Source organism: Condylura cristata, unplaced genomic scaffold, assembly GCF_000260355.1.
Source record: "Condylura cristata isolate star-nosed mole 26May11 unplaced genomic scaffold, ConCri1.0 scaffold00007, whole genome shotgun sequence".
NCBI lineage: Eukaryota > Metazoa > Chordata > Mammalia > Eulipotyphla > Talpidae > Condylura > Condylura cristata.
Genome location: NW_004567108.1, coordinates 51,990,108 through 51,999,734, shown reverse-complemented (window position 1 = coordinate 51,999,734; position 9,627 = coordinate 51,990,108). Strand labels below are relative to the sequence as shown.

At 45.5% G+C, this 9,627-nt stretch overlaps 1 long non-coding RNA gene across 1 annotated transcript; it reads right to left on the bottom strand.

Moving 5' to 3' along the window:
* Positions 1-6,527: 6,527 nt before the first annotated feature.
* LOC105853352 lies at positions 6,528-8,601 on the bottom strand. Its single transcript, XR_001145188.1, has 4 exons — positions 8,532-8,601; positions 8,260-8,390; positions 7,930-8,020; positions 6,528-7,310 (listed from the first exon to the last, which is right to left on the bottom strand). It is a non-coding gene; the product is annotated as an uncharacterized LOC105853352 (long non-coding RNA).
* Positions 8,602-9,627: the final 1,026 nt, after the last annotated feature.

Here is a 9,627-nt window from a genome sequence, read left to right as displayed (position 1 = left end):
TATTTTTTTAAATACCATAAATGAGATTCTTTACCTATTAAAAGCAAATATTTTGGACCCATGTTGCCAACGATACTGTGAAAATCTTGCATATCAGCAAGACTTCAAGGAAAATTAGCTGGTACTTATTTATTACAAAAAAGTTCAGTACATTGGCAAGAAAGCCCTGATCAATTCTGAACATGTCATGAATGAGTTTTGGGGTGTGAGCAATTTCAGTGCTATCTTTGACATGTTTGTTCTTATAAGGATTTTTTTTTAAAGATTTATCTATCTATGCATACAGGAGCTGGGGTGTAGGCTAGAGATGAGGGGATTCGCCAAAGATGGGGGCAGAGCAGGCAGATCTGCGGAAGTACAATGCTGAGGGGAGCAGCAGTGAAGACACCGGAGGTCTGTGCCATGTGGGTTAACTGGGAGGTCTGTGCCATGTGGGTCAGCTTGCTGGCTGGGGATCAAATTCATGCTGCAGATACATTCACAGTGCAGAGACTGAACCCCCTGGCTCCCAGGGAGGCCCATGTTCTTACAAGGGCCTTTACAAGTACTTCTGGCAATGAAAAAAGTGTGTCTTATATGGCTGACATTTTTTACCATTTAAATGATCTTAACATTAGGATTAGTGATGCAACGGTAGCTCACCTAAATGTGACAATACATCATAATGCTTGGTGAAACTGGATGATGTGAAATCTTCACATTCTGTTGCCATTTACTTTTTTCCATATCTTTTAAGATGTTGTGATATTTCACCACAACATACCCTTCTGCTGATCCTTCTAACTGACAAATTTCTCTACTGAAGTTTCTCAGTCAGTGACATCAACCTTCAGACTTAAAACCCAGAAAAGTTTCAAAGCTTTTATGCTGAGGGCAACTGAAATCACAACAGAGGCTACTGCTTACGCAGAGGTGGTAATTTCAGCTCTTAGTCCCTCCTCTATATCAATTCATTTGTGAAACCATAACAAAACTCAACAATACTATCCCTGGATTATAGGAATAGGAATTAGGCTGTCTTATTTTAGCTTGGCAAAATTATTAATATATTTCATATATATGAATTTTAAGTACAAAAAATTCTGCTATGCCTTGACTGACTACTGAAAAGGCCACATTTTAAAAAATCTGGATTTACAATAATTGTCCTTCTTTCGGTGAAATTATCCTGAATTTGACATTAAAATTAAGAGAAAATGATCTATGATCTGGAAAAAAAAATCTTTGAACTAAATCTCCAAGCAACCTAAGGATAATGATGAGCAAATAGTTTCGTTAATTAGACTTGGCAAATAGCAAAGGAAATATAAAAGTTCAATGTGAAACCAATTTTTCCACCTGAATTCTAACCAGTAAGTATTTTATAAAGTCCCAGAAATTTCTCAAGTGTTGATTCTTTGCCCTGATTGAACATTATTTAACCGGAGGGGAAGAGGAAACATCCCAGCTGATTCTAGTGAGTGCCGCAGTAGCGAACCCTGAGCCCTCACGCCTATCTCCTCCTGTTCCGCTAGAGGGCAGCATCAGACCACTCAAAGTCATACCTGAAGCCGCCGTGTCCCTTTCCCTTTGGTTGCACTAGGGGGCGCGCCAGCACCGTACTTTTGCCTTGGCAGGTCTCACCTTCTACACTAGAGCCTGCCTCGCCAAGAAGGTATCCACTATACCTCCTCGGGGGAAGACAAGGAATGCACTTTTTGTATTTATTTAAACAACAATATTCCCCTAAGTTGACGTCTTGGAGCCTCTGATCTAAGGGCAAATTTCCTTCTTTTCTCTTTTGGACTTGGAAAAATTTTATTTCCTGCAATGATAAAGTCCGCGCCGGGCGGCGGGGTAGGCTGGTTTACGGCTTTGGATCTTGAGCAGTTCACTGTTTAAATAAATCTTGGTGAGCAATTGAGAACAATCTCCACATTAATCTTGTGTAATTAGCGTTATAACCCGCAGCAGCCTAAGACCCATTAAAGACAAAGCTTTATGCAAATTCCCCCTCCCTCTCTGCCCTGTCTCCTTGCCCTTCTTCCCCAGTTCTTACTCCAGTGCCCGCCCCCCTCTTTGCTCGCGGCCTCTGGCGCAGTTTGCCAGCGTCCCTTTGATGACACGGTACATCGGGTACCTTAAAATTAGTTATAAAGTTCTAGACTTGAAAAGGTGAAAATAGGAATGAAGCGCAGCAAATCAAGGGGGGAGGGGCATGAGCAGCTGAGACGATTAGAAGGGTTTAGCCTCCCGGGAATTGGCACCTGCCTTTGGCAGCAGGTAACGTCCAATAAAAGACAGAATCCAGTATGAAGGGATATTTAGGAGCTGCCCGGCGGCATTTTCAACAGCCAGCCGCTCTTGGGGTGCACACCCTTCGTTAGGAGCTGTTCGGTAGGAAGAGGCAGCCATCCTGAGTTCAACACCAGAACCCCACTCTTTCCCCCAGAGGGCACCTTTCCCAGTCATTAATCTTGAATTGAGCCCTCAACTGAAAGTCCTTGCTAAAAGGAGTCACGGCGGCCCCAACGGAGGAGGAGATTGTGGGGAATCTCAACACACGCGTCTTTGCTTGCAATTGGGGGAAGGGGGGAAGCGGTGCGCACAGAGGCCAAGCTGCGCGCAGAACCGAGCGCACACGCCCGCGCAGACACCGAGCCAAGGGCGTGCAGATCCCCTGCCTGGCTCTGGATTATCTGCTCTGTGTTTACTGTTTCGAGGGCTTTACGTGAAACGAATAAATTTTTACTTGCTCCCAGGGACCAGCTTGTTGTTTTATGGCATGTACTTATTTAAAGCCTCTTTTGTCGGTGTTGAAATGGTCCTAGCTCCCAAATGCTGTGCAGGACTACGAGCGTGGCACAAACTGTAATGCAAAGAGCATCACTGGTGCAGCAAAATGCGATGGAGAAGGAGCCTTACTCTTTGCACACACACACACACACACACGCGCGCGCGCGCGCGCGCGCGTACATACACACACACACAATGCTTGCTTTTCTTTTTCACAAACCAGAACCTAATGTTTTTGAATGTATTATGCAGAGGGCTAGGGAAATGCAGTCTAGAGAATTATACCTGAAATACTGCAGACATTGAAGAATTACTACAGAAACTATTCTGGTTAAAAACAAACCTCAATACAAATCTATTTATCCTTCTTCCATCTGTATCCGCTTAGGGTTTATTCCGCCCTTTTCCAACTCCCCGCCCCGCCCCCCAAAAGGTAAGCATAATGCCAGACAAAAGCTAAGATTTGCCTCTTTTAACCCGTGATAGCTGCCGTCTCTACACTTTGTTTATGAAATGGAATAAGAACGGGAGGGGGACTTAATTTAAAGGCACAACTGGGCTGTATAAATACAATATTCATTTTTTTAAAGTGAAGTGGATTTGGTTTACTCTGAAGAACAGTATTTCAAACAGCACCTATCTGCTCCAGATAGAGTAGCTATGCACATCTATACAGGCAAGTTTGAAATTTAGAACAAGGCTTTGATTTATTCCCTTTCTATCAGTGATTAATGCCCCTTAATTAGCTAATCTCAAAGCCATTATTTACAACCAGGGCAGACAAAGGGAAAACTGATGATCCAACACTTAAGTCAGTTTGAAATTTTGAAACAACAACAAAAAAAGTCCCTCATTCGGAGTGGAATCTGAGTCTCTCAGATGAACCTCAAAATAACAAAGAATCTCAAAAAGAAAAATATTTAAAGCCAAAATAAAATAAAACAGAAGAACTAAAACTCCAGCCCCAATCCTAAACCCCCAACCCCAGCCTGGAGCAATTTGGGAATGTAGCTATTCAAACCGGAACGGGACAGACCCGTTGTATCTTCATTTAAAATCTATAAAAGTTATTGATTCTAATGGTGGTGGGAAAGGAGTTTATGGTTGAGTTTTCAAAAAATCACTTATAGGGTAAGAATTTTTAATTTGAAAAGGAAAAACAAACGTCTTTGTATTTTTCCAAGGCGGCATTCAGGGTTTTGAGGATGAGATTTGTTTCTCAAAATCGGATGTCTCAGAAACTGTGGGGTGGGTTTCTAGGATCCCTTTTGTCGCTGGAGCAGAGAATAGGCGTTGGGGAATTTCCCTTTTAACCCTACTCCCCAAAGCGCCGCCTTCTCAGAGTCTCAATTTCAGGTGACCCTTAAAACTCAGCTGTGGACAGAACTGCAGTTTCTTTTTTCTTTTCTTTTCTTTTTTTTTTGATAGAAAACGAGATAGATCGAGTATCCTGGGAGATTTCGCAGTCTTTTTCTTGAGGGCTTAAGGGAGACCCCCCCCCCCCCTTTGAGAGCTAGAGAGTGATGTCCTTGGTTACCAAAAAAAGAAGTAGAAGAAGACCAACGGCCTGAAGAGGGCCCGGATAGGGACCGAGCACAGGCCAAGTATGAACCCTGGCCCAGGCGCTCTGCTGCGGACTCGCTGCGGGTCACACCCGCCGCCGGCCACTAGGGTCTTCTGGGCTGTCACTTGTTTTCTGCGACATGCAAAACCCACACTGAGGAGAGAGCACCCCACATCCACATCCACACTAGTACCCACCATCCTCCAGGAAAACTTGTTCATTCACGGTATATGGGATCCTTTGTTTGTGTTTGCATGTCAAAAATAGAACATTTTCACACAGGACTCCGGGAAATGTTTCTTTGTACGTCGAGGTGGGGCGCCTAAAGCAAGCAAGGGTGGGACTCTGGAGGTACCCAATCCGAGAGGTTGGGAAAGCAGCTTTAGCTTTATTCCAGGACTTCAGAATCTAAGACCTGAATGGGAACCGAAAAAGGCCTCTGGAAAAGGGAGCGTGCCCCTCGGGCAGCCAGATAATAGGATTAGAAATCCCGTCTGGAAAGTAGGCGACTAGGAAGAGAGCCGGCGCGGGACTAGGACCGAGGGAGCAGGATGGAAAGGCTTCAGCGCCCGCGCCCCCGGGGTGCACTGGGGGCGGGGACAGGGGGGAAAGACAGTAGGTAAAGGAAGTCGGGGCTGCCAACCAGGAAGAGCGAGAGGACCCCGAATCCTTTGTTTGAAAGCACCCGCGTCCTAAATCGTACGAACGAGGTCGTCATTAGTGATCTGACCCGGAGGAGAGACGCATTAGAGAGAAAAGAACAGAGAATCCGCACTTCCCCGCCTAGTTTATTTCGCTTTTCTTGAAACCCTTCGGCCTCGAGGTTCCGGTCGCCTAAGCTTCCCCCCTCTCCCTCCCCACCCCCTCAACAAACAATGCGCCAGGGAAGAGAAGGGAGGGAAGGAGGGAGTCAGAGAAAACCTAGGAGGTTTACTGAGTGAAAAACCAGCCCGTGCATCAATGTTACCAACATGTTTTTTCCATTTGCATCAACTTACTTGAAAACAGTTGTTGGGGTGATAATTTCGCCTGAGAGATTAACTATTAGAGTCACAAAGTTCCCAGTGGTTGTGGGACCCTGTTTGTAAAAATACGATTTTTTTTCATTTTATTATTATTGCTTCTTTTATCCCCCCAAATGAAACCAAAAGAATGCGTTTTGGTCTTGCAGACTTAGGGTGTGGTGGGCAGACAGCTGTTGAATCCAAACAAAGACTATAATGGAACCACTTTGGGGTTCCAGATGGGAGGATTTTTCATCCCCTTCTTCCCATTCCAATGGAAAGGAATGGACTGGGAATGGGCTAGTCAAAACTACAGGTTTATGGCAGACAGATGGAACAGGAAAGAATGAATCCTAAGCAACAAAAGGTTGATTGGGATTTGGTTTCTGGGTGTGGAAATTTGGAAACAAACTAACTGAGAAAGCTATAGAGATACCTACAATCAGAGGCATCTACAACCTTTATTCAGTAACGAAGCCCGTCTTTCCTTGACTACCTTCCTCTCACCCATCAAGAAATGTGGCAGCATCAAGTTAGCTGCTTGGAAAGTCAAAACTGTAGGACATTTTGAGAAATAGGGCTTCAAATCCTCCTGTAACTAACAAAGCCACTAGCTAGACAGCCAGAGAGCCTCTCTCTTTCTCGCTCTCTCCTTTCCCTCCCCCCACCTCCCGGTTCCTCCCCACCTCTCTGCCTCCTCCTTTCCCCTCCCTTTCCCTCCCCCCCCCCATCAGCTTTCCGTTAGTCCGTTTTTCCCTCCCTCTCCCCCATCTGCCTCGGGCTAGCCGCGCCCCAATTAGTGCCAGAGGCTAGTCAGTCTTACACCTGCTGGAGGGAATCTTAGTGCAGTGCTGAGAGGTAGTGGGTTTGGTTTTCTGCGGAGCACCGGCCAACTTGTCTAACCAGCCCACCACTCTGTAGACTCCTCTTAGGAAATACGTTGGAGGTAGGCGCTGGCAGGCTTTCCTCGACCCAAATCCTTGCCTGTTGCCGCTTTCAGTTTCTCTCACCAGCCAGCTCTGCCATTCCTTTTCGCTGTCCCTCTGCACAATCCCATCCTTTGAGTTTGCAAAGCTCTCCTACTGGTTTAGGGTGCTCGGTTTAAAAGGGGGGTAATAGGCTTGAAAAGGAAGGGAGGATTCATTGGTTTCTTCTTTTTAAAATTTTAATTTTATTGACACATCTTTGAAAGGTTTGTTTTGGTATAAGTAGAAGCTGCCAATTCCAAATACAAACAGACGGACACACACTGTGTATTACAGATGTTGGGAATAAAAATGGTTTATTGATTGAAATAATAGAGGCATTATTTTGATTTGTCTTGACATCAATGCTGATTTATAGAGCTCTTCCTTCATTGATTTCTTCTTGTAGTCCAGACACATGGAAATGATAAAACTCTCACCAAAGCTCACCTTGGTGCTAATCAAGACTACTCGATGCACGTTATAAATCTGATATTATATTTATTGCTTATCTTTATTTGAGGGGTTAGTACCCGTTCTAGGATTGTCCCCTTTCAAAATTTTTTTTTCAGATGCATCTGTTTTCACTTTGCACTTTCAGCGGCTTGGAGCAGACAATAGTGTGAAAAACATCTGAAAATATGAGGCGACAGAGCTGCATGTGTGTTTCATTTCTGTAGTGTTGGGGGGGGGATAACAAAAGGAAAATAACACCACACACAGACACATACACACACAGACATACATACACTGGCCCTGGACCACAGCACAAAAGACTTGCTGACCCAGCACTAACATACAAGACAAATTAAAGAAAGGGGCAAATAGTAGGCGGGGCTAACGGAGGCTAGAGGCCCGGCCATGTGCGCAAAGATCAAGGACAAATGATTGTTAAGTAAGTGGACATGTGCAGAGGCAGAACTGAGGGGGAAAGTCAAGTGTCCAGGACTGGAACTCATGTCGCAGATTCTGGGGAGAAGTTTTCTTGAGAGTTTTCCTTTACTGTGTGATAAAAGCAAAATAATCAGGAAACATACCCCAAATCCCCTGAACAAAAGCAATCAGTCACCCTAAACGAAAACCAAAAGCAAGTCAGTCGGTTTAATTGTTGTAGGGTCACAAGAGATTCCCATCTGGCCCTGAGTGGGGGCAGTTTGGGGGTAGATTAAGGAATGCCTTTCTCATGAAGGGGCACAAATATTTGAGAGGCTTAAAAAGGCAGGAATACAAAGGCAGCAGTGGATTGTCTGATTATTAATGGATACCGGATATCCTCATTGTTGCCCCCCACCCCAAGATGACTAAGTAAAAATAAATAAAGACAGTTGGTAAAGGGTGGGGAGGGGGGAAGAATACCATCGAAAGCATCAGAGGAAATGCGATGGAGCGCGGCCGCGAGCTAGTGGACAGCTGCGTGGTGCAATCAGTCCCCAGGCTCTGGGAGCAGGGACAGAACCCAGGACCGCGCCAGCGCCTGCAGGGGACTTGTGGCCGCAGAGCTGCGAGCTCCCCTGGACCCAGAGAGGACCTCCACGGGAGGACTCGTGTCTGAACTCAGGGATGTGTAAGGACTTGGGGAGGAAATGGAAGGCCCTTGGGTGGTCAAAGGGATCCTGGATACCTCCGTGCGCAGGCTGTGCCTCTGTTTCCCCACTGTCCGGAGAACGCGCCTTCTGCACAGACGTCGCGAGGAGAGTCGCAGCTCGGGGACACTGAAAGACCCGCATTAACCGGCGAACGTCGGGAGTGCCAGCTTGGCAGACCCTTTATTACTCTGTTTTAATTCATTGCTTAGCCTGTTGCTGACGCTGAATCACTTGGGGGTCCCCAGGCCCCCTGCAGGATCTTTCCCCCCCCCGAAGCCCGCCCCCTGACCCGGTCAGGCACGCGCAGGTTTTCGCGCTGCCAACGGCCTGGGACTTCGTGTGGTTGGTCCCCTCCTGAAGCTCACCTCAGGCGGTCGCAGGAACTTCCAGTCCAGTCGTTAGCTTTCCTCTGGCAGACACGGGATCGCCTTCCACTCCCGAGACTGTCTTCTCTGGGCGAGTCCCACGATAATTGCGCATTTCTCTACATTTAGTGCTTTGGAGATTTAGAGAGCACGCTTTCATTGTACATCGTCTGCCGACAACCCCTTCGCCTTAGGGGATCCTGTTCTCCCTCCCCACTCGTACGCACACTCATTTTTATTTTTAATAAATGATTTAGAAAATCAAAACAAACCTCTGCATCAGTCCGCCCAATTTTATGCTCCATCTCCTCTGTGTATATGTTAGATTCTCTCTGCCAATCGATGGGAAAGAGTGTTAAGGGGTATTTGCAATTTCCTTTGTCACTTGCCACTCTGTTTAGATTTTTTACATATCATTTGTTTACCAAATCAGCTCGTATTTTCTCAGCCTAGGATTCGGGCTGGAATTAATTAATAGCCCAGGACTAGAAGGACAGGACGTTGAGCTGAGCCACCTCTTGAGAGGGGGGTCAGCTCTCATTAGGGACCTGCAAGGAGGGTGTTGTGACGGCGGGCCCTTTGTGGGCTCTCAATTAACTCAGAGTCCTTTGCCTTCTTTGATTTTTTAAAAACATCAAAGTTCGCGGAGGGGGTGGGTGCTTAATATGTCTCCAAGCCTCTGCCTCCAGGGGTTACAAGATACTTCGTGCCCAGGTCAGAGTGACTGTAGTTTTGCTCCCTTGCTCTGCCAGTGGGTATTCTCTTCAGTTCTCCTGGGTGTAACACTCATGCTTTCTGATGTTTTTCACTAGTTAATTTTTTATTTCTTCAACTAGATAAATCATAATTCAATATGACTGAGATTGTGAATGATCTTTCATTTGATCACCCACAATGACCTTCACAAAATAATGTATTTTTAAAATGGAGTTTGATAATGGTCGCTTCCTCAGTAAGCATCCTTTAGGGTTTTTGTTTGTTTTCTCCCACAGAGTAGCTTTAAATTGTAAGACTCTCAGATTACTCTTAAGGGATTTGATGGCCAATTTAAGTTTCCGTGGCGAGCACTACCTTAAACCATGAGATGGCAAGCGGGACAAGATGACCGCTTGTCCACTTCTGAAGGAAATCTTATAGGAAGATCATCCCAATTTGCAGCAAGAACTTTTTCTAGTCCACAGATCCTCAATTCTATGGCCTTTGAAATTTATTTAAAAAATAGCTAAGCATGTGATGTATTTTGGAGACATTTAATTTTTTTCCTGGCCATTTGTTTTATCGTTTATAAGGGTATCTTTGAATGTAGTATGTTTTTTTACATCAAATTTGAAGCTATACCTTGGAGTAGCAAGGGGAGGAGGTGGTGAT